This window comes from Microcebus murinus, chromosome 19, assembly GCF_040939455.1.
Source record: "Microcebus murinus isolate Inina chromosome 19, M.murinus_Inina_mat1.0, whole genome shotgun sequence".
In the NCBI taxonomy this organism is placed as follows: domain Eukaryota; kingdom Metazoa; phylum Chordata; class Mammalia; order Primates; family Cheirogaleidae; genus Microcebus; species Microcebus murinus.
The window spans coordinates 8,563,560-8,588,892 of NC_134122.1; positions in this window are offsets into that span (position 1 = coordinate 8,563,560).

The following is a 25,333-nucleotide window of genomic DNA, read 5'->3' on the forward strand; positions in this document are numbered from 1 at the left end:
GTATTGTCGTTATTGTTGTCGCAGTAATAGCAGTGCTTCTCCATATGAAGGTCTTCCTGGGTATCTCCCGGGAAAGAAGGCCTGTCACCTGAGAGTGTTTCCTGGCCCAGGAGAGGGTCCCTCCCCTCTCCTCCCTGCCAACCCCCCAGCAGCAGCAGGGGGCTGAGCACGAAGATGCCAGGGCTGCTGCTCCTGCCCTTGGTCCTCTCCTCGGGGCCATAGGTGCCCCTTCCTCACCCCTGGTGACCCCAGAAAGGGCAGCTGAGCCGCAAGCTCCTGACTCAGTTTTCCCACTGCTGGGCCCCATGAGTAGGGGTGGAGATAGGCTGCCCTTCCCTCCAATCCCTGGGCCGCCAGGGGCTTTCTGCCCCCATCCCCACCCCATTCCCTAAGCTGACCCCACAAAGAGCCTGCCCGCTGTGTGTGGAGGGAGGGTGCTTTCTCCTGGGCACAGAATGCCATCTGCAGGAGCCAAGACTTAAAGTATTTGCCTTGGCCAGGCACGGTGACTCATGCCTGTTATCCTAGCACTCTGGGAGGCTGAAGTGGGAGGATCGCTCAAGGTCAGGAGTTTGAAACCAGCCTGAGCAAGAGCGAGACCCTGTCTCTACTAAAAATTAAAAGAAATTAATTGGCCAACTAAAAATATATAGGAAAAATTAGCCGGGCATGGTGGTGCATGCCTGTAGTCCCAGCTACCTGGGAGGCTGGGGCAGAAGGATTGCTTGAGCCCGGGAGTTTGAGGTTGCCGTGAGCTAGGCTGACGCCATGGCACTCACTCTAGCCTGAGCAACACAGTGAGACTCTGTCTCAACAACAACAAAAAAGTATTTGCCAAACTCTGCTGCAATTCGAGTAGCTTCTAAAAGCCCCACTGCCCAGGTCCCACTGAAGACCAGTTAAATCAGGCTCTCCGCAGGTGGAACCTGGCACCAGGGTTGTCGGAGCTACCAGGTGTTGGGCACCAAGGTGGAGAACCTGTGTCTTATAGCAAACTGGTGCTTCTCACACCTCAGCGTGCAAATGAATCCCCTTTTAATGTGCAGGCCATCACCTGGGCTCTGGTGAGAATGCAGATGCATTCAGATGCATTCCTGAGAGTCTGCATTGCTCACGGCTCCCTGGAGGGGCTGGTGCTGCTACTCTCTGGACCACCCTTTCCACTGCAAGGCTCTAAGCCACCAAGGCAGGCTGGCTCTTCCTGCCCTAATCAGGCTCGGGGTGCAGAAGTGTCAAACTGAGAGACGCACTCCCCAACGGCCCCAGAGGCCTGGGAGGGGTGTGGGGGAGGAGGGCCCCACGCTGGAGGCCAGAAGCCGTTGCAGAACTAAAGGGTTTTTCCTGTGACCCTGAGAACCAGCAGCTGTTGTGTGTGCTGAGTTGGGGCTCAAAGAATCCCCCACAGGGGTGGGAGGTGGGAAAACCCCCTTGGGATCCCCACCGGGGACCAACTGTCATTCTCAGCCGTTGGGTTGGGGATGCCTCCAGACACAGCCACAGCTCCTGCCATCTGGAGGTCACTCTCCTCCCCTGGCCTGTCCACGTGGGGACAGAGGGCTGAGGCTGCGGATGCAGGGGCCAGCGCGAGGCCCTGTTATTCCCTCCCCAGTGGAACGCACCCTCCCTCCACACGCTCCTGGACGGGGTCAGCTTGCCCAGCCTGGAGGGCGGGCAGAGAGCCCGAGGTCGTGCAGGCAATTCATCATGGGTTCGAAAACTGGCTGCAGCAGAGTCACCTGTTACAAGATGGATTTTAGGGCCCCACTCTAGGCCTCCTGAATCTGCAGGGCCGGGCTTGGGAATCTGCTTTTAATAAGAATGGGAGGGGGGTTGCTTGGGGGCTGGGCTTTGGGGAAACAATGACCCTCTCCCCACCACCGCTCTCCGCTGGTCTTGGCCCCGATAGGTTTGAGGAGCAGAGGAGCAGTCCCGCTCTGATCCCTGCAGGGAAGGGGCTCCAGGCCCAGACAGCCACCGGTTCTCCTCTGGGCGACCCCTGGAGGAGAACATCCGGGGTCGGCAGGCCTGGCTAGAAACATGACAGGGTGGCCTTGGGCAGGGGACTTCACCTCTCTGGCCTCAGTTTCCACATCGATCAAGTGGAGCCACATTTCCCCGCCACACACACACCTGGCAGAGGTAAAGGACTAGAGAAAACGTGTGTCGACTGCCCTCCTCAGAGTAGGGGCACAGGAAACAGTGGCCCTGGTGACAGTGACTTTGGTCATGAGCAGAGGGGCCTGGGGTCCGAGGAACCCGCATGGGCCAGCAGCACACAGGAGGGGAGCCTCACATCACCCCTACACTGAGGGGCACCTGTCTTTATGGCAGAGTAGAGGAGGCCCTCCCTGTTGGCCCCAAACTGTGAGCACCCAGGACAAATGGCACCGTGGACAGAGGAACACAGGCGGCCCTGCCCTCCAGTGACCCCGGGAGCCCAGGCGCAGGAGGCAGAGGCCTGAGTGCGAATTCTGGCCAGCGCAGGTCAGGGAGCAGGAGCACAAGGGCTGGGGAACAACAGCCAGGGGGAGGCAGGAGGGGTGGGCCTGGCCCGGCATGCTGGGCTCTGAGCCACCTGGAATGTTCGACGCCTTAGCTTCAGGCAAAGGGCAGTTGGTATAGACAGTTAGTAGGGGGTTGCAGGGGGGGCAGTTTGATGAGACCCGTGACCAGAAAGGGCCCTATCCCCTCACCAGGCAGGGTGACAGCGGCAGCCCCCAGACCTGCCCTGGGAGGCCGGCCGCCACTCCTCATCCTGGGGTTCCCGCGGGTGGCACTCCCCAAGATCCCGCAGGGCCCTAAGATCTACCTGCCTGGCACCTGGAGACGGCCCTGCCGTCCCTCCCCACGCAGGATCGTCAGATCTAGCAACTAAAAATAAGGGAACGGAACTTAATTTGAATGTGAAATAAACGACCAATAATTTTTTAGTGTAAGTATGTCCCATGCAATTGGGACATATTTATATTAATACTAAAAAATGATCAGTTGTTTATCTCAAGTTCAAATCTACCTGGCTGTCCCATATTATCCAGCAGCCCTGTGACCTCAGGCCTGGGCCCATGTGGGCCCATGACACAGCGGCTCCCACCCTCCCGTCTGTACAGCCGCCCCTGTGGCCCTCCTGCTGCTGCCCATTTCACAGGGGCTTCTCCCACCGCCGCGGCCCTGCTCCTTCCCCATGCTGGCAGCCAAGGCGGGGCGTGCAGGGAGGCACAGCAGATGGCCAAGGAGGAAGGTTGTTCCTCCCGTGGCCCGTCTCCTGGGCCCAGCAACCTTGTCGGGGCCGGCGGAGGGACGTGGAAGTCAGCCTTGGATTTCCACCTGGACAGACCCAGTGCATGCCCCGCTATGCCCAGTGTGGTGCAGGAACACGGAGCCTAGACACGCACAGACATAAGGTGACATGGAGCCCAGACACGCACAGACATAAGGTACACGCACAGACATAAGCTGACACGGAGCCCAGACACGCACAGACATAAGGTTACATGGCGCCCAGACACGCACAGACATAAGGTACACGCACAGACATAAGGTAACACGGAGCCCAGACACGCACAGACATAAGGTGACACGGCGCCCAGACACGCACAGACATAAGGTGACACGGCACCTAGACACGCACAGACATAAGGTGACACGGCGCCTAGACACGCACAGACATAAGGTGACACGGCGCCTAGACACGCACAGACATAAGGTCTTTGGGCGGATATTCTGGCTGTGGGCAGATAAATAAAGCCAAGTCAAAAAAGAAGAAACCAGAGCTCGTGAAAAGTATATTAAATGCCCCGAAACAAAGCTGCTCTGTCCAATCTGGAAGCCACAGTCACTACTGAGCCCTTGGGGTGGGGCGGGGCTGGATGGAGACCAGCTGTCCTGCAAAACACGTGCCCGAGTTCGAAGACTTCATAGGAATAAAATAATGAAAATAATATGCAAATGATTTCGTAATTGCTCCCACGTCGCAATGATAATCTTCTGGATAGATTGGGTTAAAGAAAATGTACTATTAAAATGAATTTTACCTCTTTCTTTTTACTTTTTAGATGTGGCTCCTAGAAAATTTAAGATCACTTACGCGGCTCTCCTTATGTTTTTCTCACTGGAAAGTGAGTGGTTGGGCAGGCGTTAGAAAGCGGGCAGCAAAGTCCTTTCCTAACTGAGCCTCAACATTCAAAAAGATTTTGTGCCCAAATTTAAACAAACATAAAGGGCAGCAAGTGTAATAAACCCCCCACCAGTACCCGTCACCGATTTAAAATTCTCAACAGACTGTCTCTCTTTGTATTTGGATATGTTTCCTACTTCCCCCATCCATTGCTTTTGAAGCACACCCCAACATCTTATCATTTCGTCCTAACATTTCAGTATGTGGCTCTGAAAACAGACTCGAGAAACAAAGCCACAGGCAGTTCCCCTGCTGGGGGTGTGCCCGAGAGAACTGGAAACACGTTCACCCAGGGCCTTGACGGTGAACGTTCACAGGAGCGGCATTCATCGCCACCAAGACGGCCATGGACGGGAGAAGGGGCGAACAGACGTGGACTGCCCACGCGGCGGGATTTTCTGTGTCCATCCCAGGGACCAAGCGCTGACGTGCACTGCAACGTGGAGGAACTTGCCGACATCGTGCTGAGTGAAGGAAGCCAGACACCAAAGGCCACGTGCTGCATGATTCCACGCTTGTGACGTGCCCACAACAGGCAGAGCCACAGCAGAAAGTAGACTGGGGGTTGCCGCAGCCTGGGGCTGGGAGGGGAGGGAGTAGGGGGTAGCTGCTAATCAGTACAGAGTTTCTTTTCGGGGTGACGAAAATATTCTGGAATTACTGGTGACAATTGTACAACTTTATGACTGTGCTAAACATCATTGGATGTTACACTTCAAGAGAGCGAATTTTATGAGGCGTGAATTGTATCTCCATTGTAAAAAGCCACCGTGTCCTCATGATGCCTACAAAATGAACAGTTATCCTCGGTGGCAGAGATCTCACCCAGCATCCCATCGGGGTGCAAACCCTGATTGCCCATAAATATTTGTATCTCCCACGTTTTTTTTTTTTTTAAATTGCATCCTAATAAGGGCCACATGTCACATGTGGACAATCATACACGAATAAGTATGTGAATCAATAATAAATAATACATGAGTAAATCTCTTAAACCAGGAGGCTTCTCTCCCGTGCTCGTTTTTTGCAGCGTGTTTGGGGGAGGCCCCAGGGCCCTCTGTCCTCTGCCTCTTCTTCCCATGTCCTGTGTTTGGTGGTGGCAGCCCTGAGATGGAAGACCCCACCTTCTCAGCCCGCCTGAAACAGGTGTGTCCTGCCTGACGTCCTGAGAAACTCACCTAATCCCTCCCTTTCCTATCAGGGGGTAGTCGTCGAGAATGGCAGATGACTTGCCAAAGAAATGCCACTGCAAGTTGGGGGCGGGGCCAGAGCCAGGGAGCCAGGTGAGCACAGGCCTGGGCCTTACCTGCAACCCATTTGCCGGATAAATGGCGGTGGTTGGCCCAGAGAGCAAAAGACTCCCCCTCCAACAGGGGCCTCCCCCCAGGTATCCTTAACTGGCTGCTCAGCACAGACTTAGCAGGGCTGTCCCCAGCCCTGTGCTCAAGTGAGAGGAGGAAACTCCGGGCGCCGTCCTTGGCCAGGTGGTTTCCACCTGCACCCTCCGGCGGGCGGGTGGATGCCAATCTCCCATCCCGGCCTGTAAGACGGTGTGGGAGGACCGGTCACGTCAGCCTCTGCTGGCTCCCGCCTCTCTGCTCCTGCAACTCCGGCCAGATGCAGCCGGTTCTCGGAGCACACCGGGGCGGTTCCCTGCACGGGGCCTTTGCACGTGCCATTTCCTCTGCATTGACGCCGCCCCAGGGCACATGCTGAGACTCCGAGCGGCCGTCTGTGACCTCCTCCCTGACATGCCACCCACTACTATCTTTACGCCATAGCTCCTTCTGACTTTCACATCTCTCTTATCCCTTTTCTGTTTTCCCCCATGTTTGGTCACTCTGATTCTCTCGTAACTCGAATATCAGCTCAGTGAGGGCAGGACCCTGTGCGAAAATAAAGGTTAATGTAGCTGGGTTCCCTTATTCTTGTTTGCTAGGCCTGGCGACCCTGCTGGGGAGGAATGGGAGGGCCGTGGCCAGGTGCCAGGCGGGCAGATCTCACGGGGAGTGCCTGGGGGACCTGGGGGAGTGCCACCGAGGGCGCTGAGGGTGGGGAGCGCTGCCGGCCCTGGCGTGGCAGCTGGGGGCTGCTGCTTCCACCCCACCTGGTGGGGGGGGGCCGGGTTCCAGTCCCAGGTCTGATCACGACCCACCCCACCCCCACCTGGCTCCTGAACCCTCTTGTGCCAACTGCCCTTTGCCTGCAGGATAAAGAACCTCGGCGTGACCTGGAGCCCGGCATGGTTTGCAAGTTGCTTCTCTGCACCGTGGCTCTGTGTCACCACCCGCAATGTCCTAATGATGCCAGCCCCTCCCTCAGAGGGTGGCGTAAGGATCAAGGATGGATCAGTGCAAAGAGATCAGCCCAGTGCCAGCCACGGAGGAGGTGTGCACCGAATGTCATTGCTGTCCCCTCCGTGTGGCCTTTCCCTGCGGCCAGTCCTTCCTGAGGTCTCCCTCTCTGAGGCTCTGTGCTGGAAGCCGGTTCCGGCTTGGGTCTGCCTCTCCCCGGGTGGGAAGGTCTTCTCTAGGCCAGCTGGGCACCCTCCTGAGAGGGGAAATTCCAGACCAGAGGACAAAAGGGACAGCCAAGCTTTGATTTGGCCTGCCTGGCCTCTCACCGGGCCGTGGAGGAGTTGGCAAACAGGCCGGAGAAAGCCTCTCATTTCTCAAGGGCTAGGACACGGGGCAGAGGTGTCAGGCCAACAGGGCCTTCTCCGCAGGCAGCCGGAAGGGTGGGCAGTGGCTGTTACTCAACGCGCAGGGTGCTCCTTGAACCTCGGCCTCCTCTTGGAGCAGCTGGAGCTTGGCGAGTCCTTCCCACGGGCCCAATGCTGGGAAGATCGTGATGCTGGTCTCTCCCCCAGCAGCTGGAGGCCCAGTGGGCTGTACCTGCCAGAAAAGCTACCCTCACCAGGTCCTGCTGGGTGGGGACCTGCCGGCCTTTCCCACGTCATCCCCCCCACACACACCCATGCTGTGATCACTCAAGCTCCTTCCTACCTCAGGGCCTTTGCACTTGCTGTCTCCCCTGTTGGGATGCCCCTTTTCTCCTGATTTTCTCAGGGCTGAAAATACTAAGTCTCCTTCCAACGGGTCTTCCCTGAAACCCACCTTGTGTCCCACCCAGTTGCCCCATCCCTCTCGAGGGTCCGGGATCTAGGCCACAGCCCAACATGTCTGTTCCCTTTCTAGACATTCCATGGTCACTAATTTTCTTGTTTTCTTACTGGTTTGGTGAACTTTCTCTTCCCCATCCCCCACAAGGGTGCTACGGGTGCCTCTCCTGTCCACTAGGCACAGTGCCGGGCACACCGGTGGCATTCGCCTGCCGTGCAGCGAGTGGGTGCATGAGGAGATGGACGACCCCAGGGAATGTGCCCAGCGGCGAACCTCTGCCCAGGCCACAGACGAGGGCCTCACAGCTCGGGGGAAACAGAGGCCTGGATTCCCACCTGGGGGTCCGGTCTCAATGCAGGGCTCTCTCAGACACACTTGCACGTACACACATGCACACATACACGCACTCGCGGAGTCACCTCCCAGAGCAGCCCCCAGCACCCTGCCCTGCATGTCAACGTCGAGGGCACATTAAAGCCATGAGGTTCAGAGCCCAGAGCAGCTGCCGTGACACGCCCCGGCCCTCCACCGCAGGGAGGCTGGGGTGGGGAGGGCAGCGGGGACCCGGTTGCCCAGACCTCTCTGATGTCACAAAGGAGGAGCCCAGGCGATGGCTGGCTGCCGTCCTGGTCTGTGAGCCAGCGGGCAGGGAGCCACCACTTACGGGAAATGCTCCGCTGAGAAGAAAGGGCGGCGGGTGGCTGAGCCCAGGCCTGGGCCCCGTCCAGGGCAGGCCAGCCCACGCTCGTCCATCCCGCGGGCAGCCTGACGAGAGTGTCACGGGCGTCCACTCCTCTCCCTCTTCCTTATTTGCCCCAAACACAAAAAACCCAAAACAGCAGCTTGTGAAGTATTTTAATGCATTGAGAGGCGTTCGCCAAGGGCTCTCTCTCAGCCAAGTGCCAAGGCTCTTAGCCAAGTGCTAAAAGCAGACACTCAAGTCAGCTCGCTAGGGTTTGCTTAGTAGCGGGGAGATAAGATCCAAGTAAGTGGGACAAGTTACTAACCCTCCCCGAGCCTCAGTGCCCTGTGTGAAATGAGCGCTTCCGGCTCCTGAGGGCTGCTGGGGGAAACAGGTGTGAACATTGTATCATGTGCTCAGCATGCTCCTTGCCAAGTGTTTGCTAAATAAGTTACATCAATCTGCCTTCGTTGCCACCCTAGGAGGCAGGAAAGGAGTACGAGCTGCTACCCATTTTACAGATCAGGAGACTGAGGCTCAGAGAGGTCTGTAAGCAGGTGCACACGGCTAACCAGTGGTAGAATCGCGAGCAGATCTCGGGAGTCCTCCTGCCTCCTGCTCATGGCTCTTCCCACCACACAAAGCTGGGGTGTGTGGACCCTGCCAAGCCCTTAACTGGAGGTTGCATATCGCCACCCCAAAGGCCAAGTCTAGTCTCCAGACAGCTTTGGGTTGGACCTGCATAGTCTAAAAAAAACAAACAAGAAGCAGACTGCATGGAGTTGACTGCCAAGATTTAAAAATCAGAGGTCACTTTTTTTTTTAATCCACATTTCCAGTTTCTCTTTTTTTTTTTTTTTTTTTTTTTTTTTTTTTTTTTTTTTTTTTTTTTGAGACATAGTCTCGCTTTGTTGCCTAGGCTAGAGTGAGTGCCATGGCGTCAGCCTAGCTCACAGCAACCTCAAACTCCTGGGCTCAAGCAATCCTTCTGTCTCAGCCTCCCAAGTAGCTGGGACTACAGGCATGAGCCACCATGCCCGGCTAATTTTTTTATATATATTAGTTGGCCAATTAGTTTCTTTCTATTTATAGTAGAGACGGGGTCTCGCTCTTGCTCAGGCTGGTTTCGAACTCCCGACCTCGAGCAATCCACCCGCCTCAGCCTCCCAGAGAGCTAGGATTACAGGCGTGAGCCACCGCGCCCGGCTCCAGTTTCTCTTGAGAAATTGGAAGTCCAGGTGACACTGAGCCTGCTGTGTCCCCCGTGGCGGGAGCCGAGCAGTGCTGTCACCCTTTGGATGTGGCTGCAGACTCTAGGTCGCCACTTCCGTCCTCTGCCCCTGGCGAGTTTGCAGCAGGTTCCTTACAAACTGCGGCCTTAGGTGGGATTCCCCACACGCGGACCCTACCCAGTGACGAGGGTGCATGTGACCGTCAGGGATTGGGCAGTGCCCCCCAGGAGGGAGGAGGAGGAGGGCCGAGAGGAAGGCCACGCAGGGGTGTGGCATCAGGCAAAGGCCCACAGCAGATGGATTCACTTCCCAGGGACGCCTTGACAAAGCACCACCAACCGAGTGGCTTAAGATTCAGAAACTCCTCGTCTCACAGTTCTGGAGGTCCGAAGTCCAAGGTCAAGGAGTCCGCAGGGCCACACTCCTTCCGAAGGCCCTGAGGGAGGATCTGCCCCAGGCCCCCTCCTGGCTCCTGGCAGTTCCTAGGCCTGTGGTGGCGCAATCCAGTCTTCACATGACGCCTTCCCCGTGTGTGTGTGTGTGTGTGTGTGTGTGTGTGTGTGTCCAAATTCCCCTTTTCATAAGGACGACGGTCACATTGGATCAGGGACTTACCCTACTCTGGTATGAGGTCATCTTAACTGTTCATAATTGACATCTGCAATGACCTTGTCCCCAGACAGGTACAGGGGTTAGGACTTCAACATGTGAGTTTTGAGGCAGGGAAAGTTTGGGGGGACCCAATTCAGCCCATCACAGGAGGTACATGTGACTGACCCCGTAGGGGACTCTGGAGGCACCTGCGGGTCTCCAATCGGCAGTGGGGAGGCTAGAGTGTGTATCCACCTCCCCACGTCTGGCCCTGGCCACTGGCTCTGGGTACACTCGGGCAAAGCTGGTCCCAGCATGGTGAGGGTTGTTGGCCGGACATGGTGTAATCCTAGCACTCTGGGAGGCCGAGGCGGGAGGATCGCTTGAGCTCACGAGTTCAAGACTAGCCTGAGCAAGAGGGAGACCCCGCCTCTACTAAAAAGAGAAAAAATTAGCCAGGTGTCGTGGTGAGCGCCTGTAGTCCCAGCTACTTGGGAGGCTGAGGCAGGAGGATTGCTTGAGCCCAGGAGATTGAGGTTGCTGTGAGCTAGGCTGATGCCACGGCACTCACTCTAGCCTGGGCAACAGAGCGAGACTCCATCTGAAAAGAAAACAAACAAACAAAAAAACGAATGGTGAGAGTTGTCCTCTGGCTACGGGGTGCAGGGGCTGTTGTCGGGAGTGAGGGTTCGCTGAGACCTCACGGACATGAACACAGCGGGCACCGGCCAACTGCCACCATGGATACACTGGGGACAGCGCCTCCACTCCGGTTCTGCCACCCACCCACTTGTCGGGATTTACTAGCAGGGTGACCCTGAGTCCCTGGCTTCTCTGCCTTCCTTTTTCCATACGCAGGCCCCACCAGCTAGGACTGGAGCTGCCGAGGAGGGTGGACGCCACCTGCCCCCGCCGTGCCCTGTGCACCCTGACCCCGCTGGGCTTGGGGCCTGTCTGCAGGTGAGCAGCAGGGCCCCCCCCCCCGCCGGTCTCAGCTCATAGGCGGAGGGGCCGAGGAGAAGCGGGACCCCAGCTCCGTACCTCTCCCTGCTGGTGCTCAGGATGCCAACACAGCTCATGAAGTGCGGCATCTGTGGGCTGCGAAGGGGCCGGAAACGGGGCCACCTGGGAGGGGACGGGGCCTCGAGTGGCAGACTAGACTTGGCACAGAAGCCTGGGGCCCGAGAGGGGTGAGGGCTCCGGGCACAGCACGCAGCGGTGCCAGAATGAGCCCCCGAGCCGGCCACCTCGGCGCTTAAGTGCTTGTGTGCGGTGCACCTGGTGGCCCGGGCAGCCTTGCTGGTGGCACCTGCTAGCGCATGACGGGGGCAGGGAGGCGGCAGTGCTGTCTGGGGGAGCACGCAGACCTCCCCCCAGCAGGGAGCCGGCGAGCTGGGGATGACAGCCTTGTCCCGCCAGAGCGTCAGGCTAGAGCTAGAAGTCCCGGCGTGGCTGGCCACACGGCAGGGACATCTGTGCCCCATCCAGCTCCACAGATGGTGGCAGCAGCAGAATGGCCTTGGCTGCACCCTCTGCAGCTCCACGGCGGTTCCAGACACTGGACTCTAAACCTACTGGCGGTTTAGGGTGGCCGAGGCCGGCGGAAGTGGAGGAGTGGACGTGCTGGCGGAGTCAGGCCTTCCTTGTGGGACGACTTCCCACAAGGAAGACGCGTAGGCGTCCAGGTACCCTGGAGGCACGCAGCCCCCAGGCCATACCCCACGACAATCGAGCACTGAGACTCTTGGAGTCTGACAACCTGGGTTCGAATCCCGGCTCCGCCACAACTTTGGGCACCATGAATCAATCCAGCCAAGGCTGCTGCGGCCATGACACCTTACATTTCCTAGAAATTGATCTCTTGCTCATGTGATAACGCCGGGTTGGCGTTGCAGGTGGCAGGGCGGTGTCTCCACTGGGGAGAGCCCTGGTGCTTTCTGTCTGGGGGCCCCACTGTACCCTCAGGCGTGCTGACCTCCACACCCAGCAGGTGGAAGAGGAAGGAGAGGACAGAGGAGGTAAGTCCCCAGCTGCCACTGCAGAGAACCTAGTTACGCGACCACACCAAATGCAGGGACGCTGGGAAATACCGTCCAGTTATGTGCTTGACTCCTGTCCTGCTTTTACAGAGGATGGGGAAAATGGATTTCTATTTTTTTTATTTTTTATTTTTTTATTTTAGCGTATTATGGGGGTACAAGTGTTAAGGTTACATATATTGTCCATGTCCCCCCTCCCCCCTCGAGTAAGAGCTTCAAGAGTGTCCATCCCCCAAACATTGCACATCTTACTCGTTGTGTTGTATATGCCTATCCCCTCCTCCCCCCTCCCACCCTCCTGACACCCGATAAATGTAGTTCCTATATGCCCACTTAGGTGTTGATCCGTTAATACCAATTTGCTGGTGAGTACATGTGGTGCTTGTTTTTCCATTCTTGAGATACTTCACTTAGTAGAATGGGTTCCAGCTCTATCCAGGAAAATTCAAGAGGTGCTATGTCACCGTTGTTTCTTAAAGCTGAGTAGTACTCCATGGTATACATATACCACATTTTATTAATCCACTCATGAATTGATGGGCACTTGGGTTGTTTCCACAGCAGCTTGGTACTGGCATAAGAACAGGGACATTGACCAGTGGAACAGAACAGAGAACCCAGATATAAAACCATCCTCATATAGCCAACTAATCTTCAACAAAGCAGACAAAAACATACACTGGGGAAAAGAATCCTTATTCAATAAATGGTGCTGGGAAAACTGGATAGCCACATGTAGAAGACTGAAACAAGACCCACACCTCTCACCTCTCACAAAAATCAACTCACGCTGGGTAACAGACTTGAACCTTAGGTGTGAAACTATTAGAATTCTAGAGGAAAATGTTGTAAATACTCTTCTAGCTATTGGCCTAGGCAAAGAATTTATGAAGAAGACCCCAAAGGCAATCACAATTGCAACAAAAATAAACCAGTTCAACCTCTGTGGAAAGCAATATGGAGATACCTCAAAGCGATACAAGTAGATCTACCATTTGATCCAGCAATCCCACTACTGGGCATCTACCCAAAAGATCAAAAGTCACTTTATGAAAAAGACACCTGCACTCGAATGTTTATAGCAGCACAATTCACAGTTGCAAAGCTGTGGAAACAACCCAAGTGCCCTCAATTCATGAGTGGATTAATAAAATATGGTATATATATACCATGGAATACTTTTCAGCTTTAAGAAACAGTGGTGATATAGCACTTCTTATATATTCCTAGATAGAGCTGGAACCCATTCTACTAAGTGAAGCATCTCAAGAATGGAAAAACCAGCACCACATGTACTCACCAGCAAATTGGTATTAACGGATCAACACCTAAGTGGACATATAAGAGTAACATTTATCGGGTGTCGGGCAGGTGGAAGGGGGGAGGAGGGGTTAGGCATATACAACCACAACGAGTAAGATGTGCAATGTTTGGGGGATGGACACTCTTGAAGCTCTTACTCGAGTGGGGAGGGGGGCATGGGCAATATATGTAACCTTAACACTTATACCCCCATAATACACTAAAATAAATAAATAAAAAAGAATTAAAAAAAGAAAAAATAAATAAAATAAACAAATGGGACCTGATCAAATTAAAAAGCTTCTGCATAGCCAAAGAAACTGTCAAGAGAGCAAACAGACAACCCACAGAATGGGAGAAAATTTTCGCAAGCTACACATCTGATAAAGGGCTGATAACTAGAATCTATTTAGAACTCAGGAAAATCAGCCAGAAAAAAATCAAACAACCCCATCAAAAAATGGGCAAAGGGCATGAACAGAAACTTTTCAAAAGAAGACAGAATAATGGCCAACAAACATATGAAAAAATGCTCATCATCTCTAATCATCAGGGAAATGCAAATCGAAACCACAATGAGATATCACTTAACTCCAGTGAGAATGGCCTTTATCTAAAAGTCCCCAAACAATACATGCTGGCGTGGATGCAGAGAGAGAGGAACACTCCTACACTGCTGGTGGGACTGCAAACTAGTTCAACCTCTGTGGAAAGCAATATGGAGATACCTCAAAGCGGTACAAGTGGATCTACCTTTTGATCCAGCAATCCCACTACTGGGCATCTACCCAAAAGATCAAAAGTCACTTTATGAAAAAGACACCTGCACTCGAATGAGAAAACGGATTTCTGTGGCTGTTCATCAGCATCTTCCACAGGTGAATTCGCATCTCTGAGGTCCCATCTCCTGCACTCTAAAACGGCAGTGACAACAGTCCTTCCTCATGTGCAGTGTTAGCACAGCGCCTGGCCCGATGGCAGACACCCTCAGTACGTTGGGACCCAGTGTTGCTGGGTCCCTGAACCCCTCCTTGGGGTGCTTGGATGTATCTGGGGAGGAAAACCATGAACAAGGCTGGATTTCCTGGCAGCCAAACAGATGGGGTCTGGGGACACGGATAGCCCTGGCATTTCCTGGCAGCCACACAGATGGGGTCTGGGGACACGGATATTTGGGGCACTAAGTGAGATGTGGCCACACTTGGATTCCATCTGGGGAAACCCAGGCCCCTGCAGTTATGCAACTTTCTCAGAATTCGGTCCAGCCCTCGCCACGCTCAGTGCGGATGCTGAGTCGGCGGGATGTCGCCAGCCGCACAAAACCGCCCGTCAGTTCCTGCTTCCTAGCGCTGGCATGAGACGACCAGCCGGCCCGGGGCCGCGTGGACGTCACCAAGGCACCTCGAGGACCGAACTGGCATTGCTCACACTCACTTGGTCTTCAGAGCTCTAAGACACGGCATTCATCATTCATAATTTAGCTCAGTTCACTTTGGGAAAAGCCCAACCACACGGTGGAGACCTCGAGAGAGGCCCCACCCTGCACTGGATGGGTCCGGGCACGGCCACCTCGCCGGAGGGGCTGTGTCAAGACCCTCCCTGTGTGTCCACCATGTCCCAGCTCATGGGAGTCGCCAACACCCTTCTGAAGGGCACGAGGCCTCATTCTCCAGATGGGAGGCTGGAGCCCAGAGAAGGGAAGGGACTGGCCGAGGCCACCCAGCTGGGTGACTCCGTCTCTCCTCCGTCCTCTTGCGCCCCTCCCTACAATCCCTCCTCCAGACACACACGAAGTGAGGTCGTTGTCCGGCAGCGACTGCGTCCTGGGAACTCCTGCTCAAAACCCTCCGAAGGCTTGGCCCTGCCCGCACGGTAGGATCTCAGCTCTGCGAGACACGGCCCTGGAGACTCCTCCCGTCTCCGCTCCAGCCACCTCCCCCTCCTTACCCAGCTCCGGCCACACTGCCCACTCCTCTTGGTGGCTGTTCTTGGAATGCACCAAGCTCGCTGTTGCCTTGGGGACTTTGCCCTTGGCATCTCCTTTGCCTGGCGTGCCCTGGTCACGCTTGTCACCCAGCCGGCTCTTTCATAGCCTTCAGGTGCCAGCTCAGATGTCACTTCGAGGAGCAGCAACAGTCAGGGCCTCCCCCGGCCCCCAGGACCATTCTGGTAGCTGCAAACAGCTTGCACTCTTTGCCTGGGACCTTTTTCCATCCTCCAGAAGCCGCTGGGCCCAGCTGCAGAGTCCAAAGGGGCCCGGGTGGTAAAGCCCCCAGAAGCTTCCCCCAGCCAATGGCTTTCAGGAGTTGACGTCTGAACACGCAGTCCCCTCACCCTCAGGTGGGTGGCCCTGAGGCTCTTGTTCTACAGTCTCCAGGGGCTCTGGCAGGACTGAGCCCCAGAGGCCCACAGAGGTGGTCACCTGCTCAGTCACCCCTCCGCACCAGCCCTTCCCCACGCTGCCTCACTTCCTGTCCCGCCAGCACTCCCTGCACCCCCTACATCCACGGTCCCCAACCCCCGGCCCATGGCCTGTTAGGAACTGGGCCTCTCCCCTACTCCCCCAACCTCCCCACCCCCACTCCACCCCCACCTCACCCCGTTCCATGGAAAAGTTGTCTCCCATGAGACTTAGGAGGTGAGCATTGGGCAAGTGAGTGAAGCTTCATCTGTATTTGCAGCCGCTCCCCATGGCTGGCATCACCGCCTGAGCTCCCTCTGCCCCACCCCCGTCCTGCCACCAGCCATGGAAAAATTGTCTTCCATGAAACCGGTCCCTGGTGCCAAAAAGGTTGGGGACCACTGCCCTACATCCCTGCCCAAGAGTTGGCTTCTGGGATGATTCACACAAACACATCCTCAGGGGCCTTCCCTGCCCCCCATAGCTATAGTGGGTGGAACTGTGGCCCCCAAACAGATATGTACACACTCTGAACCCTGGAACCTGGGAATTTGACCTTATTCAGAAAAAGAATCTTTGCAGATATAATAAAAGATATTGGGATGGGATCACCCTGATTTATTAGTAGGCCAATGGGCAATGGTGTTTTTAGAAGGTTCTTACAGAGAGACAGGAGAAAGCCACGTGAAGACACAGAGAGACACAGAGGAAAAGGCCACGTGATGACTGAGGCAGGGACGGGAGTGACGCTGCCACACGCCAAGGACCACCAAGGGTTTCCAGAAGCCACCGGAAGCTAGGAGACAGACATAGAACCAACCCTGCCAACGCCCTGATTTTGGACTTCTGCCCTCCAGAGCTGTAAGAGAATAAATTTCTGTCATTCTGAGCCACGCAGTTCCCGGCGATTCCTTGCAGAAGCCTAGTGAGCCAGTACAGTGTCCCAGGCGCCCCTCACCCCACGGGCCCCAGTCACAATCATCCATCGAGTTCCTTCCTCGTCTGTCATCTGGAAGTATCCAGATGCCTTCTTTGTTTACCGTCTGTTTCCCCCACTCGAATGCAAGTTCCTTGACTATGCCCTGCGTCCCTCCCGCTGTCCCCAGCCCGGGACAGCACCTGACCCACAGTGGGCCCCTGAGTGCAACGGATGCGTGAACGAACCTGGTCCCACGGTCCCTCTCCACGCCGCCCGGCTCAGCTGCTGCAGGAGCCAGCAGAGGAGGACCCGCCCCCAACTAGCCCTTGGCCGGCCTCATCCTCACCAAGGAGGAGCTCTCAGCCCGGGCTGCACATGAGAATCCCCTGGAACGTTCACCCCAACAAGATCCACGCCCAGCCTCCACCCCGAGACACCGAGCGGATTGGTCTGAGGCGGGACCCAGGCAGCAGCATCCTGAAAAGCGGCCCGGGAGAAGCCGGTGTGCAGTGAGGGCTGAGATCCATCGGTTTAATGGGTGGAGGGTGGGGGAGGACCAGGATAGGACCCAAGTTCTAGGGTGACCAACCATCGCAGTGTGCCCGGATGTCTGGGATGCAGGACTTGCGGTGCTAAAATTGGACAGTGCTGGGCAAACCAGGATGAGCTGGTCACCCTAAGAGTTCCCAGGCCCCCTGGATGACAAGCCAGCCAGGGAGCCACTGCCCCTCCCGCCCTGGCTGCCTCAAGAGGCCAAGTCCTTTGGGATCCCTGCTGCCTTGAGGAGCCACCCATGAATGGCTACTCCAGACCTTGAACGTCAGAATAGAGGGGAAGTGTCACAGACGGACAGCGTGGGGGTGGGGCTGGGGACCCAGGGCTCAGACAGCAGCTGCTGCTGAAGAGTAGTCAGCCCCTCCGCCTCCCTGACCCCACTCCTTACAGACAGGCTTGGTTCTAGCAGAGGGAGCTGGGTTTCCCCACGTGGCTTGTGGGCACTGCCTACTCATTGCGAGAGTCTTTTGGGGTCGGGCTGGATTTGTTTCCGCCTCAGTATCCCCAACCTGGGCCTGGCACATAGTAGGTGCTCAGTAAACAGAGGTGGAATGAAAAAGGCCTGCAAGAAATTGACAATCATCTCAGCTGGGAACAGCCAAGATTTTCTCCCCACTCCCCCAGCCCACACCCAGTGCCTGCCACAGTGCCAGACACAAGGGAGATGCTCAAGACATGTTTGTTGATTGAACAAAAGAAAACACAGACAGCTTTTCCAAAGGGGCTTCTTTATCGCTCCAGCCTCTTGTCCCTTACCCTGTTGGCCTTTGGGGGGAATTCCTCTCACACCACGTGGCCTGAGTGTTCGTCACCCACATGAACAAAATTAAACTTCTCTCTGTTCCCCTCTTATATACGGCAAAACTACTAGCTGACTCTAATATCATCTTAGAATGAATCTTAGAATTCTCTTAGTGAAAGAGAATTTTTAGGGGGCTCATGGCCCAATCATTGCCTGGGGCTCCTCCCCCAGGCATGGCGGTCGTTCGGGGCAGGATTAAGGTGGGGTGGCACCAAGACAGGGGCCTGGGACCCACCCTTGTCCTTCTTCCCAGGTGAGCAATTGCTCGAGGCAGCACCGAGGCGAGGCACCCACTTCCGTCCCTGGGAGACCCGGAACCCCTGGCTCTCCCCCTAACCTTCCCCACTGTCTATTCTAGAGGCCCAGACCACTGGGTAGGGGCGTCGACTCATCCGACACCTGCTGCATGGGAGCGACGACCCCTACTAGGGTGACCTCCTGCAGGTTGTCTGGGGGTCTCTCCAGGGGACCTCAGTGCATGTTCCTGGTAGAATGTCACTGTTGTAGGTGTGAGGAGGAGGTAGGCGCCGGGGCTGGCAGAGAATGTAGCACCATTTGTAGCTTGATGGCCTCTAGACAGGATGAAATGAATCTAGTTAGAAAATTTGTGGGGATTGGTCCCAATATAAGAATTCCCAGGATGCAAAGTAATGGGGTGACCAAGGGAATTACCAAGGACATGCCCCGGGGCCTAGCGGTCTCGCCTCGTGTCTGCAGATTGCAGGCGGACTCTAGGATGGCGTTGATGTTGTCCCGAACCCGTCCTGACTTGTTACCATGGGAACATCGCTGTTCTTGTGCCGCACTTAGGAGACCGAGGGCCCGCCTATTCTGCAAGGCGACCCTGCCAGCGAATCTGACTGCGGCTGTAAGGGGGCAAGTGTGTGGCTGGGGTTCAGCAGGGCTCGTGCCACCTCCACGGCCAGAGACTGCTGCGGGCTCCGGACGTGCCTGCTGTGGCTACACCAGCAGCGGCTGCTATCGCCATAAAGGCAAAAAGAGGAATTAAGGGAAGTGCCTGCGTGCGTAGGCGGCCCCGCTACGCAACGGGCAAGGCCAGGGGACCGAGTCCTGGGCAATCTGAACATCAGATATACGAAGCCCAGGGAGCAGCGGCCTCTCCAGCAAGGGGGCAGCACCCGGTATCCTCGCGTGTCGCCGACACAATCCCCACTCCAAAGGACGTTGGGTGGCCAACTCGATTCTGGCTAGCAGGACAGGGGCTGATGGCCGGTGGCATGACGTCCTCTTCCCTGGCGCTCGGTGCCTTGCCGTTCAGCTCCCCGGGCCGCTCAAGTGGCTCTGAGCCCCAGCCCTGGAGGAAGCGTGATGCTGCTCTGGTTGTGCGCCAAAGGGCGGGGCAGGATGTGTCCTAGCCAGGCCAACCGGGGAATCGATCTCCTGTTGTGGACGGCCCCAGCAAAACTGGCTCACACCCAGCAGGGTTTGCGGAGCCTCGGGGCACGTACGGTTTGGGTTGCCAGGGAGAGAGGCGTCTTGGCTGTGGATAAACAGTCAGTGCTGCTTGCCTGCAGGGGCCAGAGCAGGAGGAGGCTGCTGGAACAGGTCTGGGGACCCTCCAAGGGTGTGCACGCTGTCTGCCTGTCTTGTGCAGTCCTGGTCCGCAGGGGCCGGCTGGGCTTCACTTTGGCCCTTCCACGGCTTCACTGGAGATGATGGCTCCAAGCGGGTACCCCTGGGACCTGGATAGCAGTTGGTGTAGAAAGTAAGACTGGATAGGGACCTTTCCACACTGAAGTTTGCTGGGACCTGGGGACCCATCTTTCTACCGTCTGGTGGACACTAAGACCCAGCTGACAGAGAGGGCTAGGGGAGAAGGCTGTCCAGGCAGTAGGTAGCTTGTGTTCTTGTAACGTCTGCAAGAACTGAGCGACTTGAAGGGCCTGTTGGTGTCTAGCCCTTTCCTGAAAACCAAAATCCAAAGTGATCAGAGCAAAAGGTCGGCCACACAGCATTTCAAAGGCACTCAAAGAAAAGGTTGCTTTAGCTGCAATGCATAGACATGAAAAAACGACTGGGAGCAGTTGTAACCAACCGAGTCTGGTCTCCTGGGTCATCTTGCAGAGGGCGAGCTTGAGGCTCTGGTTAACTCCTCCACCCGGCCCGGTGACCAAGGCCTCACCCAGCCCGGTGACCAAGGCCTGCAGGTAGTAAGAGACCTGCAGGCCCTAGAGACCCCCTGCGCTGGCTATAAAGCCAAGGCAGGACTGTTGTCACTCTGTAAGGACCAGGAAAGGCCAGAATGAGGTATGATGTCCTCCAGACATCTTCGGGAAACTTCAGTGGCCTTTTCAGTCCTTCGAGGAAAGGCGTCAACCCAATGAGTAAAAGTGTCAACAAACACTAATAAGGACTTGATTCCTCTATAGGGAGGCATTTGGGTGACATCTACCTGCCAGTCCTCACCGGGGTATGTCCCCTTTTGTTGGGCCAGAGAGGCAAGTTTTGCCCTCAAAGCCCCTTGAGGGTCACAGGTTTGGCAGACGGTACAGGGTGAGGTGACCTGTCTAACAGTGGCGGTTAGTAAAGGAGAAACACGGTGTTGATCTAGACGTCTAAGTGGCTTTGGGCCAATGTGGGTAGCACTGTGCTTCTACCGAGTTTTTGACTTCTTTAGCAGCTAATAGGTAGAGGCTTCCTTTAACCAACCACCCAGAGGGGCTCAAGTGGTACCCTGCAGTCACCCATCAGATATTTCTGAGGTGGAACAAGCTGGAATAGGGACAGTGGGATTAGGAGGGCCTAGGGCCCCAACTAGGTTAGGAAGCACTTTGTGTGTCTGCAGCCAGATTCTCTTGAGCTACTAGGTCATCTCCCTTTGGATGTCCCTTACGATGGACGACTGCCACCTCGGTGGTTTCTGAATGACGGCTAAAAGCATACGAATCTGTTGCCCATACTTAATTGGGTTTCCTTGCGTGGGAAGGAGTCCTCGCTCTCCCCACCCAGATGCCTGGGCGTGTGACACCACGCAAGCACACTTAGAGTCTGGACAGATGCCCACTGTCTTGGCTCTGGCCAACTGGAGAGCTCGGGTTAGGGCTGTGAGTTCGGCTAACCGGGCAGATGTGTTTGCTGGGAAAGCCTGGGCCTCCTCTGCTTCTAGACTCTCGGTCACCACGGCATAGCCTGAGCGCCGTTCCCCGTGCCTGACATAGCAGCTGCCACCATTAACCACTGCCGGGCTGGGGACTGGGGACTGGGGACAGCTCTGCCCAGGGAAGGGAGTGGTGGAGCAGGATCTCTGCACAGTTGTGCAGCAGCCTCCTGGGTTCCCCGTTGCTTCTTCTGGAAGAAGAGGGGTGGGTTCAGCGCAGAGCAGACCTCAGTTTTTAAGTCAGGGTTTTCTGTTAACACAGCCCGGAGCGTTACCTGGCGGCTGTCTGAGATCCACTGGTCGCCCTCCCTGGAGGAGCTGGGAGACGGGCGGGAGGCTCCAACACGGCTGGCGAGGGAAGCCAGCCGCGTGGCGAGCGCAGCGGCCTCTGGCAGGAGTGAAGGAGGGCTGCTCGCCCTCGCGCAGGCCGCCGCGACGAATTGCCGAAAGTGAACGTTGGGTGAGTCACGTCCTCGCACAAACACGGCAACGGGAGAGAGCGAAGACTTGTTCGGTAGGGACCCGGAGACTCCGGTGACCATGCAGGATCGAGTGCTCAGTTTCCCAGAGCAGGTGAGGAGGAAAGAGTCGGCGGCCCCAGTAGCCAGAAGGAAGTTTACTGGCCTGCCTGCCTGCCACCAGGAAGGTCACCCTTGGCTCCAGTCCCGAGACCGTCACCTGCCAGGGGGCCGACGGGAGCGGGCCCCTTCACTGTCGTACCATGACCCAGTCTGGGGACAAACTCCCCTCCTGGGATGATCCCAGAGGACAGAGTCTGGCAGCCTAGTGACCCATTTGATGGCACCGATGACAAGGGGCCTCGGGTGGCCTGTCCTTATTGGGGAAGATCTTAGCCCCATGCCCTTCCTGTCCCAGCCTTTGGTGGGGAGCTTGGCCACTGGCCTGAACATGGGCTCCAAGGCTGCCATTAATGGGGCCTGCCCGTTCTCCTTCCTCCGCCCCTTCCCCCAAGCCTAGGACTCGAGCTCAGAAGTTCTGTTATAGAAAACAGCATGAGCAGCAGCTACCATCTCATCCAGGGAGGTGGTAGGGTCCTGGACAAGCTTCTGGAGTTTTCCCTAATATCTGGTGCTCCTTGCATCAAGAATTTGTCCTTTAATGTCACTCGTCTGTCACAGGAGTTAAAATTGAGAGAGGTGTGTCTCTCCACTGCCTCCCGGAGCCCCTCCAGGACGGCTGTGGGGTTTCCTTGGGCCCCTGCGTTACGGGGGGACCTTGGAATAATTGACCGCTGTTTCCCTGGCGGCCTGTAGCCAGCCGGCACGCATACTAGGAGTGCTCTCTCTCCCGCCTCTCTTCTGCGGAACTACTGCTCCACCCTGGTCGGTTTCTCCCACTGGACATCCAGATTCTGAAAGGTGTAATCCGGTGGCAAACTTTCGCGCCTCCGTTCACACTCCGGATTGCTCAGAGTCATTTAAAGTCTGGCTTAGAATAACATGGACACCTTTCCAAGCCAAGTCACAGGCTAGACACAAATGCTGGAATGTCTGTACAAACTTACCAGGGTGATTGGTGTAGCTTCCCAGATCCTGTTTTGTTTGTTTTAACTCCACTTAACTAAAGGGCTTAAGAACTAGGTTTGGTCCAAACTCCCCCGCTGCTTCCACCTCGGGCAGGAGCTGAGTTGTCTTCCCCCCAGACCCTCCCCCGTAGGGTCACAGACGGCACCACCATCTCTTCGTAGGGCCCCCTTCAGGCCTCCCTGGGCACGGGGGCAGCTCAAGAGGTGGGACCCTGAGGAGGGTCTCCTAACACCATAGTCTACCTGGCTCCAAACACCCCTGGCACCACCGAGGATTTTCCCGTAAATAAAAGCAAGCCTGTATGGGTGGTGTTTCTGCCCATCTTCCTTCCCTTTTGCAAAATGGGCCCAGCTGTAAGACGAGGGGTGATTTAGAGTCCCAGGGGGCGGCCGCCGTTCTCCGCTGTCCAGCTTGTGCTGTGGCCGGGCGGCTGTGCAGAAGATTAAACATTTCTTCTTCAGAGTGTCTGGAGCAAACTTGTCCCAGTTTGAGAGAATGTGTCCCAAAGGGGTGTTAGGAAGGATGTTTTTATTTCTGTGCACCCTTCTGGAAAGTAAGGAGGGAAATAAAAAGGGGGGGGGAGGAGAGACTTTCCCAGTCGGGGTCTGTTAGAGCTGAGCGTTCCCAGGCGACAACCAGGCCATGCGGCCAAGGTTCTTGGTGTGCTCTTGGCCAAGGGGTGACCAGACACGCGAAAGTAAGGCAAGCAGGTGGTGATGTTTATTGAGCAGGGGCAAGATAGGATTGTAGAGCAAGAGCAAGATACAAGTTTACAGAGCAAGATACATGCACTACAGATGACGACTGGACCCCTTGCCACAGCAAAAAGACAAGGTTTATGGTCTGGGTCTTGTTTTCTAGTGTCCAGACAGGGACCTCCCTGGTTCAGACGTCCCCATGGAAGCACTTTGATGGGCAGTTGGGAGTTATATGACCTGACTCTTATTGCACATGCAGGTCTCCCATGAGCCTCTCTGAAAGCCCATTGTGGGGTGAACTGCAACGTAGATGGAAGCTAATGACATGTTAATTAGCCTTAGGTTGTCCTAAGTCACCTTCCAGACCCTATTGTACCCATGCCACTTGGCCCGTGGGCTAGAGAGTCCCCTGCGTTCTCTTGCAGATGGCATGCTAAGCTCTGATTGGCAGATTCGTAGGGTGTTCTCTCCTCACCCAGGTGTGGCAGTCGCTCAGAACAGGATCGAGGTGGGGCAGCACCAGGGGGGGCAGGGGGTGGTGGTCCTGGTGCTGGGGCCCGCCCTTGAACTTTTTCCCAGGTGGGGCAATTGCTTGAGGCAGCACCGGGACAAGGCACCCACTTTCATCCCTAGGAGACTTGGAATTGGAACCCCTCGCTATCTACCTAACAAGAGATCCTTCCCAAATAAACTATTCCCACCCGCAGCCTGCTCTCAGGATCTGTTTTTAGGGAATCCAAAGGTTGGGCTCCACCTCGCCTGTAGCTCCTGCCTGCACGATGGTCCTCACTAGCCTGCGATTCGGAGTCTCCCCGGGCCTGAGAAGCCGACAGACTGTCCACACTTCTCCAGTGGCTGGGTTCACCTGGTGGGCATCAGTGCATCCCTGCAGGGTATGGCCCTCTGCCCGGCACCAGTGCATCCCTGCAGGGTATGGCCCTCTGCCCGGCACCAGTGCATCCCTGCAGGGTATGGCCCTCTGCCCGGCATTCATTCTGATTGGTCTGATATCCTTTCTAAGGCTGATGCCCGGCTGAATCTCTAATAACAGCTTCATTGAGCTGTAATTCCCATACCATAGGACGCATCCGTTTGAAGTATACAAGTCAATGGCTTTTATTATATAAACAGAGTGGTCAGACCTTCACCACAATCAATTTCAGAGCATTTTCATCACCGTTGGTCAAAGATACCTCCTACTCCTTAGCTATTATTCTCCAAGCCTCTCAGCCCCACCCCCAGCCCCAGGCAACCACTAATCTGCTTTCTGTCCCTATGGATTTGCCTATTCTGGAAATTTCTTATAAACGGAGTTATACAATATGTGACCTTTTGTGTGTGCCTTCTTTCACTTAGCATAATGTTTTCAAGGTGCATCCACGTGATAGCATGAATGAGAACTTCGCTTTTTATTGCCAACTGCTATTCCGTTGTATGGACAGAACACACCCTAATTATCCATTCATCTGCTCATGGACATTGGCTTGTTGCCACTATTCTGGCTCTTGTGAATGCTGTTGTTATGGACATTTGTGTATGGGTTTTGTCTGGCCAGATTTTCTTTGGTTCTCTTGGATGTGTGAACTAAAATGAAATCTCAATCCCCACCCCTACCACCACCAGCTGACCGAATGGACACTCTTGGCCAAGGGATACCCTGACACTGAGTTCCCAGCCCCGAGGAGGGAGGTCAGACGTGCCCGGTCACGCCCCCTCCCTTCCTGGAGACACCCTCTGTAGCCATTGACAGGCCTGAGGCTGCGCAGGACACACCTGCAGGTCCTCAGTTTACACAACAAATATATGGCAAGTGGCTTGTCTCTGATTATCTGAACTTAAAACATTCCAAGCCTTTAGACAAAGCTTCATTTCTTTAACCAATTTCAAATCAAAGACTCTTTAAACCCACCTGAACCTGCAAGCCCCAGGTTCGAGATGTCCTGCCTTTTCGGCCCAAACCAATGTAGACCTTCCATGTATTGATTTATGAGTTTACCTGTAACCTCTGTCTCTCTGAAATGTATAAAACCAAAATGTGACGCAGCCACAGCCAGTCCACTTGCTCAAGGCTTCTTGGTTGGGGCTCTAGGTCATGGTCCTCAAGTCTGGCTCAGAATAAACCTTCTTAAATTATTTTACAGAGTTTGGCTT